Source organism: Ambystoma mexicanum, chromosome 10 (assembly GCF_040938575.1).
Source record: "Ambystoma mexicanum isolate Mex_15411 chromosome 10, UKY_AmexF1_1, whole genome shotgun sequence".
NCBI lineage: Eukaryota > Metazoa > Chordata > Amphibia > Caudata > Ambystomatidae > Ambystoma > Ambystoma mexicanum.
Window position 1 is genome coordinate 460,665,138 of NC_090932.1, and position 23,457 is coordinate 460,688,594.

The 23,457-nt window shown below is 44.1% G+C and overlaps 1 protein-coding gene across 4 annotated transcripts in view; it reads left to right on the forward strand.

Annotated features, from left to right (window-relative positions):
- Positions 1-23,457, forward strand: part of NCK1 (NCK adaptor protein 1) — a 1,070,986-nt gene that overhangs the window by 84,145 nt on the left and 963,384 nt on the right. For all 4 annotated transcript variants that reach the window (XM_069618028.1, XM_069618030.1, XM_069618027.1 and 1 more), the window contains exon 3: positions 21,201-21,272. The gene's annotated coding sequence lies outside the window, so the exon portion shown is untranslated. The remainder of the gene's footprint in view (positions 1-21,200; positions 21,273-23,457) is intronic.

A 23,457-nucleotide genomic window follows, 5' to 3' on the forward strand; every position in this document is an offset into this window, starting at 1 on the left:
CCTGGCTGAGGGGGATCCTAAGGTGGATAGTGAATCGCCTGCGAAACTGAGTATGTGTGAGAGGAAAGGAACTAGAGAAGTCAGAGACTGTGCTAAGCTAGAGTGTACTGCCTTGTTCCGTGATGAAAACGTGGGGAAGGGAGGCCAAGGGGCCTGAAAATCCTGACCTATTTCTTGCACTTCTTTCTTTTTGGTAACATTGTTTCCCACACTATTTGTATTTAGAGGTAAGGGTTGGCAATCAGTTTATTAGTATAGACCCTTTTATTTTGACAAGACACCACTAGGACTGCATTATTATTTGATGGTCGTAGCTTGCTCCCATCTGTAGATTTAGGATTAGTTGGAGAGTTTTTCAAACCCTTTTTCAAGTTCAATAAACACCCTTGAACTGTGGTCACTTGTCTCTTACTTACATTAGCTGGCTCATCTCCCTAGCCTCAAAGGGGGTCGCCCCTGTCTGGAAGAAAGTATAAGTTTCCCATATTCATCACAGTACACGTTTGGGTCACTCCCATAAACGCTATATGTAGCTCCACTGATTGCCTCTCATCAGCAGGCCAGAATACATTAAACTGTTTAGTCTCTGTAGGAACTATCAAATTAACAGTGAGAGGACAAGTTGTACGTATTTATCCTTCTCTCGAAACAACAAAGTTAACCCTGATACTTCACCTTCCCAACATATCCTATTTCCTACCAACATAATATGACTATTATCTCATTTATTTAAACTTTGCACCAGGGGTGGCTGCAGTGACCAAAACTTTCAATTCAAAACAAATCAGGGGGTTATTACCAGGACAGAGGTCAAATAGCGGTCCGCACTACCAGTATGCTTAACCTTTCACACTTTTGCGTCAACCAGTCCTAATTGCATCCTGCCCATGGGCCAAGTAGTATTTTACTTGCTGGGGCCCACAAGCCTTCAATTGGGCTGTTGACTGTGAATGAGCTGTCTTTTAGTTTGCAGAACCATCCAGAGTACTGCACCCTTTTGCACACATATCCCACAGCAGCTCTATTCCTGCTGCCGGCATGCTCTTCATCAATTGTTGCAGGTCTTCTCCTGTCAACCGGCTGAGCGTGCCTATTGCATGCGGCTCGCTGGTGTTTGTGTTGGAAAGTTCTGCCCCAGACATGGTGGCTGCCTCTAGAAGGGTCCATCCAAATGTTGCTCTTTGTAGCTACTGCAAGTTGCAAGTGCTGTATTCGCCCCCTCAATACTTTATACACTTCTTCCTTTTTTGTTGTTGTCCTGAGATTCTCCTCACTCTGCAGTTGGAAGTGATTCCCAGCACTCTCGCAATGGTTGGGGAAGTGTGTGGTGACCTGAAAGGGTGATAATGGCAGAGTAAATAGAACGGTATCCAAAGGGACATTACAAACAAGGCACCTGTACTCTGGTCTATTAAACTTTGAAACTGGATACCAAAGAGTCTGACTGCGTAGCTCAGTATACTGGCACCACTACCTTTGCATGCCAAGAGGCATGTTGACTGCATTCACAGCCACACTGCTATTACCACCTTGTGTTTATCTCGTAGTACCAGGTACTTTGCATATACCAATACATTGTTTTGGAGATCACTCTGTTTTGTCTGCTGGTAAAGAGAACAGATGAATAGGGTCAGAAACCTGGGAGGGCTCAGGGTATAATTCTGACAGTTCAGTTGTTTGGGTGGATCAAACTACTGGTTCAGTTTTAAAACCAATGTCTGAGGGGGGGAAGGTTACTGCTGAGATTTGGGACTGCATTTAAGGCTTGGCAGTAGGCATCATTGCACATCCGATTTTCAGAAGAGCTTCACAGGGCTAAGGGACTACTCCATAGGGACATTCGGCTGGCTTTGGGATGCATTCTAACCACAACTCAACTCCACACTGCCAAGCCCCTCCAAATCCACACTTGCCCCCCCTGCCAATGTATGATGTGACTTTTTATTTATTATACCACAGCTAACCTTGAATATCAAATGTGGGAAGTATGTTAAGTCTTCTCACAGATTCTAAAAAGAGGCTTTGGGTACAACAGAAGCCAAGATGCAACATTTTAAAACGGGAATCTAGAATGCGTTAATGACATTTTTCAATTTTACGGGGCCAATGCGGTTTGTAACATGGACCCATGATGGTAGTCCCGGCAACTTCATTGTGAAATTCGATGTCAGAAGAACAAGATAAGGGCTTTTCTACCCAGGGGCTAGGGCAGATTTTTGCTGGTGCTATTTTACAAGACCACGATTTCCAGGTTGCAATGAATGATCAAGGGTAGATGGTTCCATCAGCTGCGCAGCTTTGACCTGAGCATGAACAACACTGACAGAAGAGATTAAGGACTTCACATACTCTAGCAGCTTATCTGTTGGGTGTAAATAATTAGACACCGCTTTTACAGGCAGAAACCCAGGCAATCGCACTGGACATCCATAAAGAGCTTCATAGGGACAAAGCTCAGTTTTTCTGTTTGGGGTACTTCCCACACTGCACATGACAAGGGACAGTGCCCTAGGCCGTTTCATGACAGTGTTCTGGCAGTTTTTCTCCATACTGCTGATGTGGTCTGCGGTGGTGAGGCAGTATGAAATTATGATGGCATCTACTTTTCTACGTGAGTAAGATTCACCCAATCCAGAGAACACATCCAAAATAAAAATAGGGTACTGCCAATTATAGCAACACAGCAATTGCAGAAAATCAACTTGAATGCCCACAAAGGGACCATAAGGGGGCAGATATGCTTCCTGTATGGACGGTAAAGTCTTTCCCATGTAATTCTGTAAGCAAGTTATGCATCACCGACAATACTCGTGGACCAATGTTGGTAAAGTCAGGGTACAGTGTAACAAGATGAGACCTTAATATTTTTTGAGCCACTAATCGATTCTGGCCATCTCTCCCCAATGAGTCCTCATGCAATAAACGCCCCTTTTTGAATCCAATTGTCTTTCTTGCTAAAAAGGGTATTCTACATGGAAGTTAACTCTTCCAGTGGATTACAAAGAGAAGGGTCAGGACTAGCTTTGGCAGGTGAAACAAATACATCTGCAGTATCTAGTATTTCCACCCACATGGTAGTACAATCTGCCAAATAATTACCACAACTGATCGGATCATCTATGGACTGGTGAGCAACGCATTTGATGATGGATGCCATTATGTGTCCCGTGAAAATGGCTAGCAAGGCTTGCACATAATTACCATTTTGTATTTCAGTTCCATTTGATTTCAAGAAGACTTGCTGCTTGCAGAGTTGGGCAAAGTCATGGGCTACACCAAAGGCATAAAATGGCTCTGTATACACATTGGCTGACTGTTGTGCAGCTAGGCAACCGGCTCAGGTATGGGCCACTAATTTAGCCTCCTGGAATGAACTCACTTTGGGTAATCTTCATCTTCCATTCATGCTTCTCTCCCCAGGGGGCACATAACGCAGGCAGTTCCCCATTTTTAATGCTGTGAGAAAAACGTGCCACACTGTACACCAAATCCGGATCAGATCAAGGTACATCAGTATGCTAAGGGCGTGGCATCAGCAAGCAGTCCTTAACTACACAAGTTTCTATGTCATTTCATCAATGCCTGTTTTTATGACTGGTGTTTTTATGCTGAGTGCCGACCCGACCCCCCAACTCTTTATATTCCCTTTCCCACCCACTGAAATATTTTGGACACTTTTTTGGGCAAAAACTCTGCGTAAAAACGGGTGCTGACAGTTGTAGGTTATGCTGTCCTTTCATCATGTAGGGTACTGTCATGGGACCCCCTTGATGGGGTTTAGGGAGCAGACGAGCTGGATTCATAATAGACCATAGTTGGCATAAGGTTGTCTCAAGAGTTAGCAAGTATGAGATTTGTCTTTTGAATTTGTCCAGACATATGCTATGTTTTCATTTTCAACAACAAGGTGACAACCACATGAGGCACCACTACTTCCAAGGTTGACCCCCACACAATATTTTCAGTTTGCTCTACTGCCAATGCAGCTCCCGCCACAGGTCCTAAACGGGGTTGCATTCTACCAGCCACAAGATCTAGTTCTTTGCTGTAATAAGCAACAGGCTTCGGTCTAGAATCCTTTTGTCTCTTCTCAGCCAGCTCAGTTAATAGTACCTGAAAATCATGTTTACAGGTTTCATAAAATAAGTGGGTTGGGGGACTATATTTCATGGGTAACCTTGTCCAGGTGTACTGGACTCCGTAATGCGAAAATGCAAACAAGTTCTTGCTATCTTGGGATGGAGGAAAACTCTGAACACAAATCCACTAGCATGAAATGGGTGGCCTGAGGGGGGGAATTCATGAAAGGACTGTAGCAGCGTTTGCACCAAAGGGAATGACTGGATAACTACTGCATTAGCAGCCCTCAGATGGTAAGTAGAGCTCCCAGGCAGAATCTGGGTGTTATGTACACTATTAGTGGGAGCGATTCCTTGACTCAAGCGGTTCGGCAACTGGAGTAATACAAGATTCAGCCAAATGCTTTAGTGGGTACTGAGGGCTACGAGGCAATCTCCTCTGAAAAGTATCTACTTTTTCTCTTAACTTGTTAAGCAGTGTGTATGTACCCTACTTCATTATCCTATGTGGACCGTAAGGAGGCAGGTATAGTCAATCAGCGCAGGTCATTCGCCCATCCTTTTTCCTCTTTCTCTGGTGTTCCCCTTCCCCCTTTCTTCCTTGATGGTCGCTAGGACTGCCCCCGTATTTGCAGAATGCACGCTCAAAAATACTTCATCTGGAGTACAATATGTGGTATACTTCAGTCTGCATATAAGGTCCTTCCCTAATAGATTCACAGGTGCAGTTGACTTGAGGAATGTGTGTTGGTTAGTAATAGTTCCTAGTGTTGTGGTGTGGGGCTCCTTGAATGGCTGTATGCTAGGAATTGTCTACCGCTTTGTTTCCCTGGACACAGGTAGGGTATGTTTGGGGGAAGGGCAAAAATATCCATTCGTAGGGATGATCTTTTCGCCCTCATGCCTACCAGACACTTTACCAACTCTGGGGATGGGCCGTCTTGATCCACTGGGATTACAGCAGCAGTTTGCAGACTCTCCCTGGCAGTCTGAAAGTATCTTGACCAATAAACATGGTATTTGGTGGTCCAGGAACAAACCGATTTAACATTAGGATTGGAAAATAACGGTGGCGCTCCCTGTGGGACCTCTGGATTAGGAGCAACCCCTCCTTGAGGGGGTGCCAATGCATCGCCTGGTTCAATATTCCCCAGGCGATGTGGTCTGTACTTGTTTCTCCAGTGCCCTACCTGCTTACAATAACTACAGCCTAAAGGGCTTGGCATTGGTGCCTGTGGTCCCTGCTGGCTTGGCCAACTCCCTAGTCCTTGTTGTTCTACCGAACCCCATTGCCTCTGCTGATCTGGTGGAGCCCCCTTTCTCTGCTGGGGATGCTGCCCTGGGTATCCACCCATCTGCCCCCCGCACCTCTTATTGCTGGTCCCACTTGATGTCTACTTCGGGCTCGATTTCTTGGACTGTCCCCACTGTGGGCATGAGTTTGTGCATTCTGCATCTGTTCCTGCACCACTCCCAGCAGGCTCTGCACCTGTCCTGTCAAGTCTTCAGTATATTCTCCAATGTCTTTTTTTTTTTTTTTTTTTCCTCCCAACATGGGACGCAGTGGTTCACAACTTGCATCCGCTCTGCTAGCGGCTTGATCTGCCACCTCATACACACCTTTTTAAGGTGTGTCGGATGTTGGGTAGAGGCCCAGTAGCAAAGGAGTTGGCTATTGCTTGCTGTGCACTGCCATCTGGATTATTGATACTGGTATGTTGAGTAAATACCACTTTCAACCTGCTCAATAATCGGCTGCAGAGTTCTCTTTCGTTCTACTTAAAATGTCCACCTCACAGGAGGGACTCTTTAATTGCTGATGTCTCCAATTTACTCTCATCTGCCAAATTAGCACACTATAATGTCGTTCTCAGAGATTTGAACATCCCAGAGCCTTGCAGGCTGACAACCACGCTTGAAGCATGCTTTTTGCACTGACTGGTTCTATGGACCTTGAGCAAATTTTGCTCTTCCCCCATACTCCACAAAGGCAACACCATAGACCGAATATTCACATGCCCCTCCCCCCTCATTTCAGCAATGGAGACCTAATCCCACTCGACTGGTCTGATTATGCCGCTAACCCACTATCGCTCACCCACTTCACTACAGCCCACAAGGTCAGGCTAATCCCGCCCGCCCCTCCCCCTCTCACTCAACACCACTCATTCAAAACCTTCCCTGTCAATGAGCTAGAAGCAAACTTTAAATACAGAAAAGTTAGCAGGTGCCCCTCTCTCGAAGGAGCACAGCATGATAACCTATTCAGCGCTTTGTAACCACTTTGAGAGTTCGCAGCCAACTGCTTTTTGCTCACTGTACCTTTCACAGATGGGAAATACCCATTTGTATATCGGTCTTTGTCCCGCCCACATGGGCAGTCCAGCACCGAAATGCTATGGCAATTCCCTTCTGAACAAGAGTACCAACAGCAAACTTTGCTGACTTCCTCACCCAGGGAATGCCTCAGGCCTCCTAGAATTATTCAATGAGACTGCTTCTTCTATGAAACGGGTGGACACTCATGTCCCCCCTTTAAACCAACCATGCTAATTCCAAGCTATTTTCTCCTAGGTACACCCCCGAGCTCTCCTCCAACTAACACCCAGAGCCTAGAGAAACAGTGGTGCAAAACCGTATCTTTGGAGACCTCACCAGCCTCCAATATCTGTACCAATCGACAGATTCTGATTAGATGCCAAAGCTGCTTACTCCACCACCATTAAGGTAGCCTCTAACCGGAGCAAAGCTCTTTCAAGTAGGAAAGCGTTGTACAAAACCCTGATCCGACCCAGAGGTACCAGCAACTCGGGAAAACATTTTCACGTAATCAACACTTAAAAAAAAAAAAATAGACAAAATCCAAGAGACCATTGAATCAACCTCCTACAGCATTAGCGCCTCCTGCACCCAGACACACACACTAGCACTCTAGAGGGAATTCTGTCCACTCTCTCCCCTGGATCTCCTAAAAGTAATTTCCTCCCTCAAGCCCCCTTCTTATGCTGATGAGATCACCCAGACAACGATGATTAAACAATTGATGGGCCCCGGTGCTCCTCCGCATCATTAATGCCTCCCTCACAGAAGGGGTTATTCCCAGACACCCTCAAGATTGGTCTCATACAACCTCTATTGAAGGGGGGGAAAAAGGTAAATCCAGATGATGGTCTGTGATCAATGGCTTTCTTATTTAATGACCTTTTACTTAATTTGCAACCGTTTAACAATTCTGTACCATTGTAAACGGAGTAACAGTAATTAAATAAGACTTGAGCCTTCCTTTATAATAGATGTGCGGCGTGCGCAGTGTGCTGTGAGCAGCGTTGTGTGCGCTATCATGCAGTCAGTCACTGGATTCAGTTATCTCTCCGAGGCTGAGCCTGGGAGCGGAGGCAGAGTCTGCCTGGGCTGCGATGCCCCCCACTCCCAATGCATGTGGAGACGAGTCATACTGACAGTTGCACTTGTAGCAGCAGTGCTCCGTGTACGTAGTGCGGGCCCACTCCAAAATTGTCATTTTAATTAAAGTTAAAGCTTTAGAGATTTACACAGAAGAACTCGGGCTAGAAATAAATGTTGCTAAATCTGAAATTATGGTCCTGGAGAACAAAAGAGGAAAGAAATCCCAAAAATACAGATCAAGCTGGTTCGTGGGAACAAAGAAACTGGAAAAAGTACAATACACCAGGTACTTGGGTACAACGATTAACTCCAGTATAAATGATGAACCGATGGTGAAAACAATCTTACAGTTGCAGACAACTAACCTCACAAGGAAGCGTATTGCAGAAGAAATTTGGGAAATTCACATGCGAGCCAGTGATAAAATTTTACCAAAATAAAATTACACCGATCATAATTTATGGGGCAGAGAACATGTTTGGCTGTGACCACAGGATATGGTCTAGGTGCGAAGGCTTTTTTTGGAAGACAATTCTCCAAATACCCCAAAGTACGCCGACTGCTTGTGTCCTATATGAAGTAGGAATTTCCACCCTGAATGCAAGTATTATATGGAATAAGCTACTGCTCTATAGGAAAACTTATGAAGAAGCGAACCTACCACCATTCAAAATCCTGATGGGAAATGAGACAGGGAAAGGAATATCGGCCCTAAGAGACTGGAAATATCAATGTGGTCAGATCCTAAAACAACTGGGGACCGATGAGCTAACACTATGGAACAATCCAGAGTATGTAAAATGAAAATTGCTTGATCTCGACTGGATTAAAATTGGGGAGAGAAGAGCTTCTCAAAAATCCATGCTAAACCAGCCAGAAGAAGCAAAAAAACGGAATACACCCCAGAAATATCTGGTTCTATCTCCATGTAAGCGCCTTAGAAGATACTATTTGAAGTTCCGTCTGAATATCTTAGAAACAAAAGAAATTCTGAGGAACAGGCGTGTCATTCTGAGGGGAAATGTCCTATGCCGATTCTGTGGGAAGGAAGAAGAAAATTTAAAACATCCTAAATTGTTATGAACTAAATGGCCAACGTGAAAACTGCCTGGGGAAGGTGATGACAAACTACCGGACGCTTTCTGTAGAGGAATGGTGGAAACAACTACACTTGACTGAAAGTAACTCAGTGTGGATTGCGTTGACGAAATTCCTAGTGCAAATACAGAACTGTTTAGAATTGAGTCCAGTGGTCACGAAAATGGAGTCCTATATGGAGGCAAGTGAGGAGAACAAATTTGCAGATGAGACCAGCAATTAAGAATAAAGAAAGGAGTGTCACCAATGAGATCTAACACATGATAGTATTTAAGAAGCTGACCAAAATAATGCTAGAGAGGAAAACATGTAAAGACGAAAGATGCATTGTTTTGTATGTGTTTTAATTAAAACGTTTTTTCAAAAGTTTGTACAAACTAAAAAAAAATTAAAGTTAATTGCCCAGTCCCACCAGCGTGCCTTCCCACGGACAGCCAGTACTACCCCATAAGAGGGGAGCCTGAGCCATCACGGCCCACTGCAGTCTCACTGATTGCAGCCAGAGAAAATTTGAGTCACTGACCTGTTATAAAAAACAAAGCTGATTAGCAAGGATCCATGGGGTCCACTAGATCTTTCAGGTCGGCGTTATCTTGCATTCTGGGACTTGTTAATTATATTTATACGCCTCACATGGATGCAGCACACAGCAAGGCTGCGGCAGGTAGGTCATATTTCATATTGATTTGAAATTGAGCTTCCCGAGCGTCGGACATCTTGCAGAAGTGCCCCGGGTGCCGCCTCAGTTTACAACAAAGGTTTTTAAAACAAATCGAGGCCATGCAGCCGTCTTCCACTCAAGCCCAGTACCTTGTGTTACACAATTTGCGCAACTGCAATAAAGCTTTTTGAAACACAATTCACACATGATTGCAGCAGGGACGTCATTTCACCAAAATGCCAGGGGTAGCGGAAGTGACATCGCACAACCCTTGACCTCTGAAGACATCACAGGAAGTGATGTTATTTGACCCCACCCGGTAGAGAGATAGCAGGAAGCGATGCAACACGACCTTCGCCCCTTGACAATACAGGAAGTGGCATCACATAGCATTGTTCGGAGTACACTGTCAAAAATATGGTTGATATTACTATAATGTGATATACAGGATCGCCATATGTATCGTTAACATCAGTGTTTATAGGCCCATATTACCAAATTACTGTGAATGCATACAGACGTCCATGGCCAAATGATAATGATGTGTTTACGCTTAAGCGCTTTATGTAGAAAAATATACATACAGTATCGCCCAACCTGTGTTGGTACTCCTTTATTGACCTCAGAAGGATGAAAGGATGAGTTGAGGTGTTGAACATACTAAATCAGAGACTCACCCCCCTGAAGTGTGCCTGAAATAAACATTTGAGTCTAGTCTAGCAATTATTGTATGGAATTCTAGAAAGACACATTATTTGGTATTCCTATTAAATCTTATTTAGGGTCACTATTGAAAGTGTTAGACCTGTGGCACCCCTGTTCTTTTAAGAGGCCTGAACTGGAAAGCCAGGCACTCCAGAAGCAAAGAGCCACTTGGCCCTGGCCACAGCCCAGGAGCTTGCATTAAACAAAAAAAATTATAATCCTTTTCAGGAATAGCAAGGGAGACCTCCCCTTGCAGCCATAAATGACATCCCTGGATTGTAGTGCAATCATGTGCGTATTGCGTTTTGAAAAGGTGCTATTGCAGTTGTGCGAATTGTGTAAAATGAGTTGTTTATTGCACAAAGCAGATCCTATTAATGCACATTTGTGCCAGGGGTGGAAGTGGTAAAAAGTAACTAGTGGCTGCATCCAAAGAGGGGAGTGGGAAGGTTGCACAGATGGCCAGGCGGAAGGGTGTCGTGGGGTGGTTGCCCAGGATCACAAAATTTGTCTCAAATAGTTGGATTTGGAGTTTAGTTACAAAACAACAAATTGCATAATAAGTCCACGTGGCAGCACGTAAATCCTTAAAAATGTTTAGCCAAAAGAATATCATTGTGGCTTTGATTTTCACATCCTGAATGATAAACTAAAAGTCCCAGAATGCAAGGCAATACCAACCTGAAAAATCTAGTTAACCCCACTGTACTTTCAGTGATTTAAGACCAGTAATAAACAAAGATGGATATCCAGATTCTTTGTCACAAACGTCCAGCACGTTGTTATTTATGATGTTGAAAACTTTTGATTATTGACTTAAAGCAACTTTGTTTTTTATGTCAAGATAGTAGACATGGATTTAAACAGATGTTTAAATTGGCGCTTTATGTTGCTCACAGATAATTATCACAGATTTGCTAGGTAACTGCTGCTTTGCAAGCTCTTTAGGTTGGAAATGTTCCATCATGTATATGAAAGACGCTGCCACAGATAAAATAAATGGAATGGAACTAGGGCAACTTCTTGTTGGCGTCTCTTGTTTGTGTTTTGTGTCTTGGTGAAAATGTGTGGCATGTGTGACTTTTCCAGGCAAAATATTATTTATGATAATGGTTAAACACACTTGTGTGCTGTACAGTGATATCCACTGTATACCATCATTTCGCATGATGATTATCATACCATCAAAAAATCAATACCGTGACATCCCTACGACCCTCCCGTTTATTGCCAAAATCTTGGAAAGAGTACTCCCTACCAAACTACTTGCCAGAATCAAACAACTTCACCTCCTAAATGACCGCCAGTTGGGGTTCTGCCCTAAGAGAAGCATTGACACAGGAGCAATCTAGGTGATGGATGATGCCCTCCAAATCATGGATAAGGGTGACTCGTGCCTCCCTTGTCCTCCTTGACCCCTCTGCTGCATTTGAAACCATCATCCATTGCAAACGCCTCTTCCTCCTTGCTAACAGGATGGGAATCGCTGGCACTGCCCTGAATTGGTTTACCTCTACCTCTCGGGCAGACACCAGGCCATCCAGATGGACTTGTATTCTAACTGACTGCTGGTCCCCCTGTGGAACCACTCCAGGCACCCTCCACCCCCAATGCTTTTCAACCTTTATATAGAGCCTCTGGGCACTCTCCTCAAAGATCCCAATATAGCCATCCAACAATATGCGAACAATAGCGTACAGGACATAATTTGTCTCTGCGATTACCTAGCCATCATCCAGTCCTGGATGTCGACTGCCTACCTCTACCTAAACCCATCGAAGATGGAATTCGTCCTCATCGGTCAACCCGCTAAAAAAAAAAAGTTTCCAACAGTGGCTAAAGAAATGCACGCTAGAAGGATTTGATCTACAACTGTCAGACTCCGCAAAATCCTTAGGCTTGACCATTCCTGTCCAAACATCCTTACTCCGACTCTTTTCACCCTTTGCAAAATCATAACCTTCATTCTGCAACAGGATTTCTTTACTGTAGTGCAGGCCCTTGTAGTCTTGCACATCTATGCGGTAAATGTCCTCCTGATGGGGTTGCCAGCTGCTCACTTGGCTTGCCTAAAAGCAGTCCACCACGTCTTATTATGGGTCCACAGAAATTGAAGCCGAATTACCCCTGTCCTACGCAAACTACATTGGCTTCCTCTTCAGGCTAGGATACTGTTCAAGACTGCATGGATCATTTACAAAGCAGTCGCAAGTAGTGACCTGGTAGCCAACCTCCACATGTCTGGTGGCAGCAAATTCGACCAACCATCCTGAATCCTAACCCGTCTGCAAAGAGAGGACACTCAAACAATGCTTCTCTTGTCACATGGCTTTCCTCTGTAACTCTGATCTCAGTTTTTCGAAATGCCCCCACAATGCTCCAATTTCGCTAATCTCTCAAAACATGGCTTTTTCAACAAAACCCGACCAGGGAATAATTCCAATGGATGAACATACCAATGCACAGACCACAACTTGCAGTACTGCGCTCAGGCCTCCAGATGAGGTTTGTACTAGGCCTTTTTACGCATGAAAATCTAATACGACAGCTTTATTTTCCTGTGTACATTTACGCACAAGTTTAGAGCAGAGGGCAGAGCAAAGGTCCGGTTACTTGACAGAAACCAGAACACTACTTTTGATTTTTATCTGCATGGATGTAATTGCAACCCATGGAGAAAAGCCTCTGAAACTGAATTTATTCTGTGAAGCGTTTCAAAAAAAGAAACTGCACACTGTGATAAAAGGAATGGGTTCTTTCTATTCAGCTTCTGCTGTGCTGTGTGTATATGCTCATGGAGCAACGGAAGCACTGTGCATATTTATTTTCCTAGCATTTTAGAGATTCTATAATTAATAAAATGGAAAACCAAGTTGCAATTGAGAACTAATCTTTTGTAATAAATTATGCTTTTATTCCAGTGAAAGCAAACCAGTATTGCACAATTGTATTCGAGTTCCTTTGTAGTACGCATAATCATGTGGAGGCAGATCATTTTTACACTTATAATTTAGTTTAAACTCGAATTATAAAAAGTGTGTAAAACGATGAGTATGCCCAGTCTAGTTTTCATTCAATAAACCTTTCAGTCAATGGGGTACATTATAATAAATGGTCAGTGGCAGCAGAGACTTTGCTCAAGGGTGAGGGATTGTCACTACACCAATCACAGGTGTTAGCCTCTCAAATCTTCAAGAATACAATTAAAACCTGACTCTCCATGAAGTGGAAGCAGTGTTCAAAAACAAACAAATAAAAGTTACGTTTGTAATTGAAATAGAAACACAGCAAAACGTGTCCCTGGGAGGATCCAGCTAGGTATTTAACTATATGTAGTGCTTCATACATGGTTTGTCCAACATCTAGGCATTGGGATTATTATACCTCAGTCGATACTCAGTTTACCGACCTCCGAAGGATGTTAGTCAATAAGATATTGCAGCAACGAGCGCTCAACTTGCGTCCCAGTAAGGCTAACTCAGCCTTTCATCCTTTTGAGGTCGATAAAGGAGTACCTACTTTGGTTTGGTAATAATTGTGATAAATATGTTCTATGTACAGCGCTTTGCCAAAATCACATCACCAGACTCTCCTTCCCTGTCCATATTCCGGAGCTAGCTACTCCTATATGCCTGCTTTAGATTTTCTTCTGTGGGGTCTCGCCAATCCAACTCCATCCTCTGAAACGAGACCCGTGCCCAAGGATAAAGTGGGAGCTCTGCATCACTGACCACCGCAGACTGAAGCCTCCTGTCTGCTCCTCTGGATCTGACCAGACCTGCGAATCTTCAAATCTCAATCATCTTCCCAAGATTCTACAGGATCCAACCTGCATCAGTCGGCCTTTGCTGGGGTGCCTGTGGTCGGCGAACATGCTTAGCAACCACCTCTGGAAATTACCAACCACATCCTACAGAGCTGCTTTCCTAGTACCCAGCTATTGCTCTCCTGACCCTCAAGTGCTGCTGGTAGGCATTTTCATGGTTTTCTCCTTCATCCCTTGGGCCTCGTTTTCATTTTATCCAGCTCCTGGGGGTCTCCCAACAGGACACCAGGAACTGCTCATTGGGGTCTCCAGTGCATCGAGGTAAACCTTCTCAGACCAAAGACTTCCTCTATTTGCGCAACTGATCCCTGTTGGTCTCTTGACAACTTGAATCCAAACACACGCACTTGCTGCTCCTCCACTTTCAGGAAGGACTTTTCTTTTGACTCTGAAAGAAATTCTATTAATAGTGATGCATACTTGCTACATTGTGTTCTCTCTCTTTTACAAGTTTTACACACCTGTTAGTGTGTTGCTTTTCCTTTTAACTTTTCTTATATAATTATATTTGGTGTGTGGAATCCTCTCGTTTGGATCTAAAAAAAAGTGTGTACTGCACCTGTGAAACACACAATTCCCCCCCCCTTTTTTCTTTATCATGCCAGTTTTCATACTCCGTCTGTCTCGTCTTCTGAGTGCTCAATGTTCTCTTCCCCCCTCTCGTGTTCTTTTTGAAAGAGTTAACCCCTGCCCACACATGCAACACACCTAAGTCGTTGCTCAACCATACCGGCTCAATCAATCCCATTATATACAGGCAGTGGGAAAACCCCCAACTAGTCCTGCAGGGTTCCAAGAGTCCCCACATGGAGACCTCCACAGCCAGGAAGTCTCTGACCATACTTAATACTACGGCTAGTATCAGACCACCTTGACATACGACTGTCTACTCCAGTCGGTAAATAATCAATCCAATGTGTTGCAGCACCAGGACATTCAGGGTGTACTTATCCTCCAGTCTCTCCAGGTGAATGACACACTCCATCTTTCTGCGCCTTCAGTCAGTGAATTTTTGTTCCCTACCGTTTTAAGCAAATCCAAAAAGTCACCTACCAATTCGGGTATTTGGAAGGAATGCACTTTGGCTTCATATACTATGCACAGTTTAGCTGGAAACATTATGCCATACTTAATATTTCTTTCTCTCAGCGCTTGCTTTATAATGGTGAATTTCTTCCGTGCCACCTTCACTGCCATCGAGAAATTTGGGAACACTTGTAACCCATCCCCATCATATTGCAGGCTCCCCTTCTCCCTTGCCTGTCATGATATAGTATCCCTGTCTCGAGTTCAATAGTCGGGGTAAATACAGGCCTTTGAAGCGCCCCTGGCACAGGTCTTCCAGTAGGGACTCCTGTGCTCTCTGTATAGTAAACCACGAAGAAAACTGCTTGGGGTCCAAGACTTCCTCTAATGCGCCTAGGTTGTTGGACTCTTTGACCACCACAATGCAGATGTTATTCCTCTGCAAGTGACTTTCCAAATCCTTATACTTGGCCATCACACAATTGTACCTGCATCTCCACTAGGTAATTGTCGCCACTGTGTCCTCCTTTTCAGGAAACTTCAACCTCGTCCCATGCTTATCCAACCTGGCCTTGAGATGATCAACTTTGCATGTGCGAGCATCCAGTTTAGAATCCAAGGTTCCCATGCAAGCCTCGAGTTGTAACCGCATTTATTTTTGATTTTAAAGTGAGGCATCTCTCTCCTGAGTGTCACCCTGCTTTTTTTAAGACGTTGCCTCCCCTTGGGCTTCCAAATGTTTATTCTTCTTGAATGGCATTTAGTTTGCTGCCTATGATGTTTCTCCATAGTAGCGCTCTTATCAGGCCTAAAAGCGGTGCCTCAAGCTTTCAACTGGACTGAAATCAGTTCCACTATATCAAAGATCACAGTCCACCTACTACTGATCAAGTGGCTTCACGTGTTTTAGAGTAGCAAATGTTAATGTTTTGTGGCATCTCATATATGTGCTCACCAACGCATGTTCCGTTTGGTGTGCTGTGCCTACTAATCTATTAACCAGTAGCCACCTATTCCAAGAGACACCACAGCCTTGCCAGCTGTCTTTGCTCCTCTTCAGGTCAGACCTCCCATCCAAGATCGCGACCAGTGCCCTGTGTCATGGTACCTCCGATCCAACTGTTTGCGTTTGGTGGAGTTGAGCAGCCACTTGAAGCACTGCGGACTCTGCCCATGTGTGGCTCAATTCACCCACACTCCGGTCTTAGCTCGGGAGTGCCCTCCTACCTCTTGCTCTCTGTGACGACAAAGTTCAATCTCTTGCTGCCTCTCCGGTAATCCCATGGGAACGGCTTGGGTCTCTGCCACCCCGTGTACCAGAGTGCACACTAATGCGGGATGACCTACAGGCCAGTGGCGCACAACACAGCTCCTCTGCCGTGAACCGCCGCCACACCACAGCCCGGATTGCCACCAGTTATCTCAGCGGCTGGAAGCTGCCTGCGTCATCACCTGCGAAAGACTTCCTGTTACTCTGGCATTCATGAGCACCTCTCAGGATTATCTAACGGGCTCTGTCATCAATGACAACCAAGAGAAACTGCAGGAGAACTCGGATAACCTCTGGATTTAAGGCGCTTGCTTGGAGCTCAATCTAGCATCGCCGTCCTTTCGGGGCTCTCGAGCTTCCCTCACCCATGTGGTTCTTCTCTAATGATTGGGAATTCCTTTCCCAGGATTCTTAGGTCTCCTGGTGTCCATGAAATGTGTGCTGTAATGATTTAGTTGGTGTTGCCATTCTTATTCCTTACCTGCTGGCACTTGTCTTGGATGCGCTTGACTGTCTCTAGGGTATCTCCCATAAATCGTGCAGTCCCTTGTCATGCACAGAGTATAGGAGGGAGGTGCACTGATTTAAAATATGTTCCCCCTGAAGCTTGCTGACCTGTCTGTCCTGGTGTTTCATGTGCAGAGGGTTGAATTGGTGATGGGACCCGAGTTTGAGGTATCTCCTATGCAGGAGCCCCCTGTTGGGGTTTTCTTCTGTCCAGCTCTCACTGCTGCTCGCATGCTAGTAAAGAATTTAATAATATTCTGAGTCCCCATCCTGTTCTTCTTCTTCCACTTTGTCCTCTTTCTACTTTCCCACACTGTTTGGGGGCACAAATGCTTGTTTTTACCCATCACCCCTCTCAACCTCTTACTTTATCTGCCCTCCTATCTTTAACTTCCTTTATTCCTGATGCCTTACAGGCATTTCTTTGTGCCATTGCATTCTCTAAATGGGTTGCCAATGCTCCCCACTGTTTAAGGTTTACTTTCCTTTTTTGTTTAATCAACAACAGTTTAAGGGCCCCCAAATTGTAGAAATTAGAGGTTCTTTCAGTCAGAAAATTGGTATGCTTGTTCTGTCGTGTTAAGTAGTTTCAAGAGTGCGAAAAGTCATGTGGCGCCATTAAAATGGGTAAACATCCTGTAAGTTATCCCCTTTTTGAAGGATGTGGGTAGGTGCTTCACCTTTTTTTTATTTTACTTTTCCCATCTCTGTCCCTGTTAACACTCTGCCTCTGATTGCCCGGTTACCCCGGCTGCCATGTTCCATTCACTCCTGCACTCCATTTCCTCACGGTCCTCAGATGCAAGGGGAATGATAAACGTAGACACCACGGAGTGGTTCTGATTGGAACAGGGGCTCTTGCCTTGCAAACATCTGGCTGTCCCTATATAATCAGGATTTCATATTTCAGCTTTCTAATTTCCCCTCTTATTGTTCCTTATTCTACACCAATGACGCAAATGCAGATAATAAAGATTTCCTACAGAGACTCTTACCAGGATGGTAGTACCTTCGGTCAACAAGAAACCATGTAGAAAAACCAGCATGCCTAATTATTTAGTTTGAATATTTTGACAGCTTTAATTCTGGGAAAAAGTAGTTACTATAATAGCCACAATAAAATGGGACAACCCCAGAAGCAATGCAAGATATCCAACCCAAACCCTCCATCCCATTTCAGCAAATCCCTAAATAAATCTTCACTTTCCCTGTCCATCCCTTCGTCTAGGAGAAGACCCTCTGTTCCCTGTGCGCCTCCTCAAGCATGCTCCCCGGTCTTTGTAGTCTCCTCACAACAGCCTTTGCCCCTGGAGTTTTTTAACAAGGACTCCTAACTTCTCTTGAGCGTGCTTGGAGGTTCTCCAGAAGGAGGCAACTCAGGGTCTGGCAGCGCACTTCGTTGCACGATGGGTTTGAGTCGCGGCACCATCTATGGAGTAACTCAATCTAGCCTCGCACACCGAACCAACCAGCTGTTGTAAATTAGGATTTGATCAAAGGGGTAGCATTTTACACAAGACTTCTGTTTAAATAAGAAAAAATGTTACCTTTCCTTGTGCTAAAGGGTTTACCCTACCTAACGGCACTCTTACTAGAGTGTTTGTCATCGGGGTGGTTTGTCCAAAGCAAAACTCTGTCCAAAAACCAAACCTACTTCTGGCCCTACCACTAACCAAAAAGTGGCTCAGGAGAATTTCTCCATTCTCCTGGCCAGGCTAGGTCAGTCTTGGTAACTGACCCTATAGTATCTTTTAACAGTTCCGATTAGCCACTGTCGCTCCTTTATTTCCTTAACTGTTGTTCCATATGTTCTCTCTCCTGGTTTCTTCGTTTTGGTTCAACAAACTGTTATTCCTACTATTGGGAGAAGGGAAGTTAATCCCTAGTACTCTTAGGGTTTTCACAATCACTGTGATGAGGGAGACTGCTCCCGTACCACCCTTCCCTTTTCTTAGGGTCTTCACGATTACTTTGACTAGGGAGATCACTCCTGTAATACTCTTGGCTTTTCTTATGATCTTCACAATTACTGTGATGAGGGAGATCGCTCCTGTAGTATCCTTACTTTGTCTGAACCCATAGTGGGTCTACAGCCACTCACGTTAATTTGATGTGGGCACGTCACCGGTTCTGCCTGGGGCTGCAGGCTGGCTCGTGCTCTGTAAACTCTTCCAGCGTTTCTCTGATTTCTGGTGTGCATCGGCAGCTCTGCAGAGCCTTTGGCTTGTCGGTATTGGTGTAGTTTATGGGCCACCCGGTCCACCTCCCAGAGGTCACACCACTGTCTGACTTCTTCCAGTTTCTAAGAAGGGCTGTGCTCCGTTGAGTCGCGAAGTACTCTGACCGTTCCACGACCGAGGACCAGCTTCTTTCTACAACCTTCTTGTTCCAAGGTTTGAAATTCCAGGGCTGTGCAGGCTCAAGACAGACTTCCTTCTTCAGCCAGTCCTTCCTCTGTTTTTATCCACTGTTGCTGGGTCCACCCCAGCAGAGGATCAGAGTCCTTTTGTTTCCAAGAGTTCTTTTCTAGGCCTTACTTGGGCCAACTCTTCCCTTTACTTCTATGGATATCTTCACTGAAGGTGTATATTACTCCTTCACTCTTCCTCTTCTTCGTACTATTGGGTTTCAATCTGTTGCTACTCTTCATGTCTCTTACTCTTCCACTCTCTTACTCTTCCTCTTCCCAGTGGTTTCAGGTCTTGGTTGAGTAAAAGAAGAGATCTCACAATAGCAAACAGTAGTTTTTTCAGGTTGGACGTCTTGGGGGGGGAAAATTAGGGTCTTGGGGTCTATTCTAGGAAATCGGATTAGGGAGTTCCTTTCGAAAACAGGCATCCCTGTCCCCAAGCGGGGAGTCTATCTTTTCCTGTGTGGTCCTGCTTGCCTCCACCCCAGGGTGAATGTTGTGTAGCGGGCTCACCTCCCTAGCCTTTCAGGAAGGGCTCCCGTTGAGGGAGAAGCCTTTCAGGAAGGGCTCCCGTTGAGGGAGAAGTGACGAGAACCTGTGAATCGTCACACAGCGCAGTCCCCCCAACTCTCATCTTCTACTGATCCATAAGCGCAAACTCACTACCTCATCAGGCCTTCCATCCATTCCCTCCTCCCTAAAACAAGAAGTTACTTTTCTCTTCGAAGTTTATAATTTGTTTCCACCATTTTTCGAGCACTATGTGAAGTAGCATTTCCAGGTCAGATCAACCTTTGCGTTGGCTTCCCGTCCTGTCTTCCTCATGTGATGGGTGTAGGGCCACTGCCTCCTTATACACATCAGTACTGAGGAAGCCCTATTGTTGGAGCTGGATCACAGTGGTGTAGTTAAAACATTGCGGCTGGAATTCCTTCACACACTGCCCCCTAAACACCTCAGAAGTGCTGAGCTTAGCCCTTTGTATTGCACATGCACCACTAACTATCTTGCATCCACATTCTCGTGTGCCAAATGCCCAAAGGGTAACCATTAACCAATGTCTGCTTGGATTCAAAGAAAAATAATGAACACTTGGACTGGTGTATATGAGTGTGGCAAAGGCATCCTAAGGGTTTACATTTGGAAACCTTTGCACTATATTCATTTGCCCTCACCACACCATATTGGAGATCTATAGTGATGTCATATCCTTTCACATAGCCTGAAGCAAAGGCCCTAAACGCTTGTATTACTGATTAATGGAGTCCGACTTCTGGACCTTCTGCCTTGAGAATTGAGTGCTGGCAAGCACAACCCAGATTTACAAGAGTCCAACTGCAATGAGCATTTTAGAGTAACATGCATGCAAAAAGCAATGTTAATGTTGCACTTTTCACCTAATAAGAATATAAAAATGTATTTTATTAGGATTTGTACTGCGCTGCCAGTTGCATGGTCCCAAGGTGCTCTGGCAGATCTAGAAGGGAGTGGGTGTGTTTGGTTAGTTGGGAAGAGAGGGGAAATAGAAGATTTTAGTGCTTTTTGTGGAGGTTGCAGATTGGAAGTACCCTGAGCACTGCTTACGTCTAAGCATTCTAGGTGTGAAGGATAGGATGCATTGAAGGTTTTTTTGTTCAGGCCTTGTGTGTGTAGTGTGGGCTTGTGTTGGCCAGGGGCTCAGCATAGCTAGTGTACGTCTGTGGTGTTTGAAGTAGAGGGGATGGTTTGCATATGTGTAGTGAGTAGGGTGGAGAGAAATGTTTGTCAAAAGCTGAGGGGTGTTCTTTAGGTTTACATAGATCTGATTGTTTTTGCTATTGGTTGCATTATGGTGAGAGGTATTTGGCTTTAATGGTTAATGCGTGAAGATGTCCTGTGTTGAAGTTTAGATCTTTTGAGAGACTGGAACGCATTTTCCTGGGGTTTTGCAGTGCCTTGGTGTGATGCCTTATCAATGAATTTAACTATGTGCATAATACATAGATACATTGATTTGTCATCTTCCCGCAGAATATTAAATACTTTATTGGTCATTTGCGTCACATAGCTGCACAACAAACACTACATCAGACGTTTGCTGGGAAATTCTAGTTTTGTGACATAAAGCACTAAAGGCATGAAAATCCATGCACAATGCACTTTGTGAAATATGGTACATTTATATTAAATATATTTAACAAGCTGAGAACTGATTTTTACATTTTTAATTCCAGATGGACTGAAGCATTTCAACAGATAAGCCTGTATGTTACCTGCAGAGGACACACAGGATCTAGGCCACTAAGGTGAGTACATGTTAAACACAACTGATGGCCTCGGGAGTGCAAGTTTGCATCAATGACTGTGTTCTGTGCAGAATTGAATAGACGTTTTCACATGTCCTCCAAATTAATTCAAGAATTCTTACTTTGTCATGATTTGAAATATGCCTTCCTGCAAATCATTCATAAGGCACCACTTCAGTGGGGATCTGTTTGCAATACAGTCCACGGGATTGAAATCTAACTGCGCCAATTGGCCCTTTGTTTCCTGTGTCAATGTGTATGTCAATAAATTGGGTACTGATTAGATGGGTAAAAACACCTTCTCTGAGACTGCTCACAAGAGGCATAAACCGGTAATGTTGCCCTATATGAAGTACAATATTATATTGCACTGGGTCAATGGTTCTTTCTATCCATTTGGCCAATGGTGTCCGGCCCCCGTGTTCTACATCAGCCTGGAATACATGCAATGAAACTGGCTTGCCTTCATATTTGCGTTGTCCAACCTAAAATCTTTCAATACCAAATGTATTTTAGGAGTTAAGTTTGTCCTCTTCAGCTGTGTTATGACCTGAGTGAAATTTGGGAAGTATCTCTCCACGAAAATGTAGTTGGAAGCACAGTGTGATATAGGTGTTCATCTTTGCAGCTGGAACTGTCCCAGACCCAAATTATTGATAGATGTTGGATATTGCAAATCTAGGAGGGTGATGGGCTTGTTGTCCAGGTCCTTGACAGTGAGTTGATGCATCGTTTTAAAAAAAAAATAATTTTATTCTGGTGTGCTTTAGCAAATGTTGAACCTCCGTCCCTTGGCAGATGTAACATAAGACTGTTTGCACAGCTAATCGTCACAGTGGTGCAGGAAAGTGGTGTTAGTACCCCTTATTTTAGAATATGCCTGTATATCGGGATTGCTGATTTCTCCCCCTCAAAGGGTCTCTTGCTGATCCTGGGCCAAGATGGTGGGGCTAATGGTGAAGAAAAGAAAATTGAAAAAGTAGAAGTATTTTTTTCATACTGTAGATCAAAATAGCAGATTGGCAGTTTATAAATGCATCCCTGATATGGTTATGTGCATTTAGCAAGTGAATGAAAACAGAAATTCATCAAGCCCTATTGTACAGACCAAACACGTGGATCCATATGTATATACAGGCATAACATGTAAACATTCGGAACATGTGCAAGGGGACATCAAATTATCTGTTACATTCAACAAAGGGGATCTCCCACCTAATATAATGTTTTAGCATATGAACGAGGACAGAACTCCGACTTAAGCCTGTACTTTTAAAACCTTGTTTTACACTGTTTTAGGCTCTTTTTCGAAGATAAATATGTTTGTTTTTTGAGTAAAGAAAATTCTGTGGTGGTGGGCTGGGCTTCGTTTTGTCTGCCTTTTTAATAATGTATTATTGAGGCCCTAACCAGCCATTCTGACTTCTTGGCACGTTTTTTTTTAAATACTATAAAACCTAGTTTTCTTTACAGGATGTGTGCATAATTTATGAATGTTTTTATTTTAAAGCCCTCTGGCACATGTAATCATTCTTTCAATCCTACAAGAATTGTTTGGTAATACATACACTGTTTACACTGTTTGAACAATACCATGGCCCAAGAAAAATTCCTGACTCCTGCAGCCCAATTGTAGGTCTCTCCAAATAAGACCTAGCATACTTTCAGGTCTGAGATAATCGAGGAATTTAGAAATAAAAAAAATGAAACTGACAAAGCCACTGATAGATTATGGCAGCCACTCTATATATCCTTTCGCATGTACATTTTCTCTGTGCTTTAATAGCACTAGCTGTCAGTGCTATACAGACTTGCTTAATATGAGTGCCTTCTGCTATGTCTGCCATAATGTAAACATGTCGGCTTACTGTGCTTAGCGAGGTTGGAGGTGGGATCACACAAAGACTCCCTGCCCTATTCCCCCATCACCTATCCTCTTCCCATTTCCTTCCTCCTCTTTCCCATAGTGCTCTGAAATGGGCAGAAGGTGGTATAAAGTACGAAACAAGAAATCTACAGACATACATTTGTATGTATATACATCAGCAGTCTGGATGTAGAGCACCCTCTGTGTGCCTGTGACACAATTACTACTGCTCTGCTGAAGTACTTGACTAAGAAGTGGTTTATAAACTCCTACCCAGCCCCACACTGCTAGTAAACCTGCAGGGATTTCGATCATAAA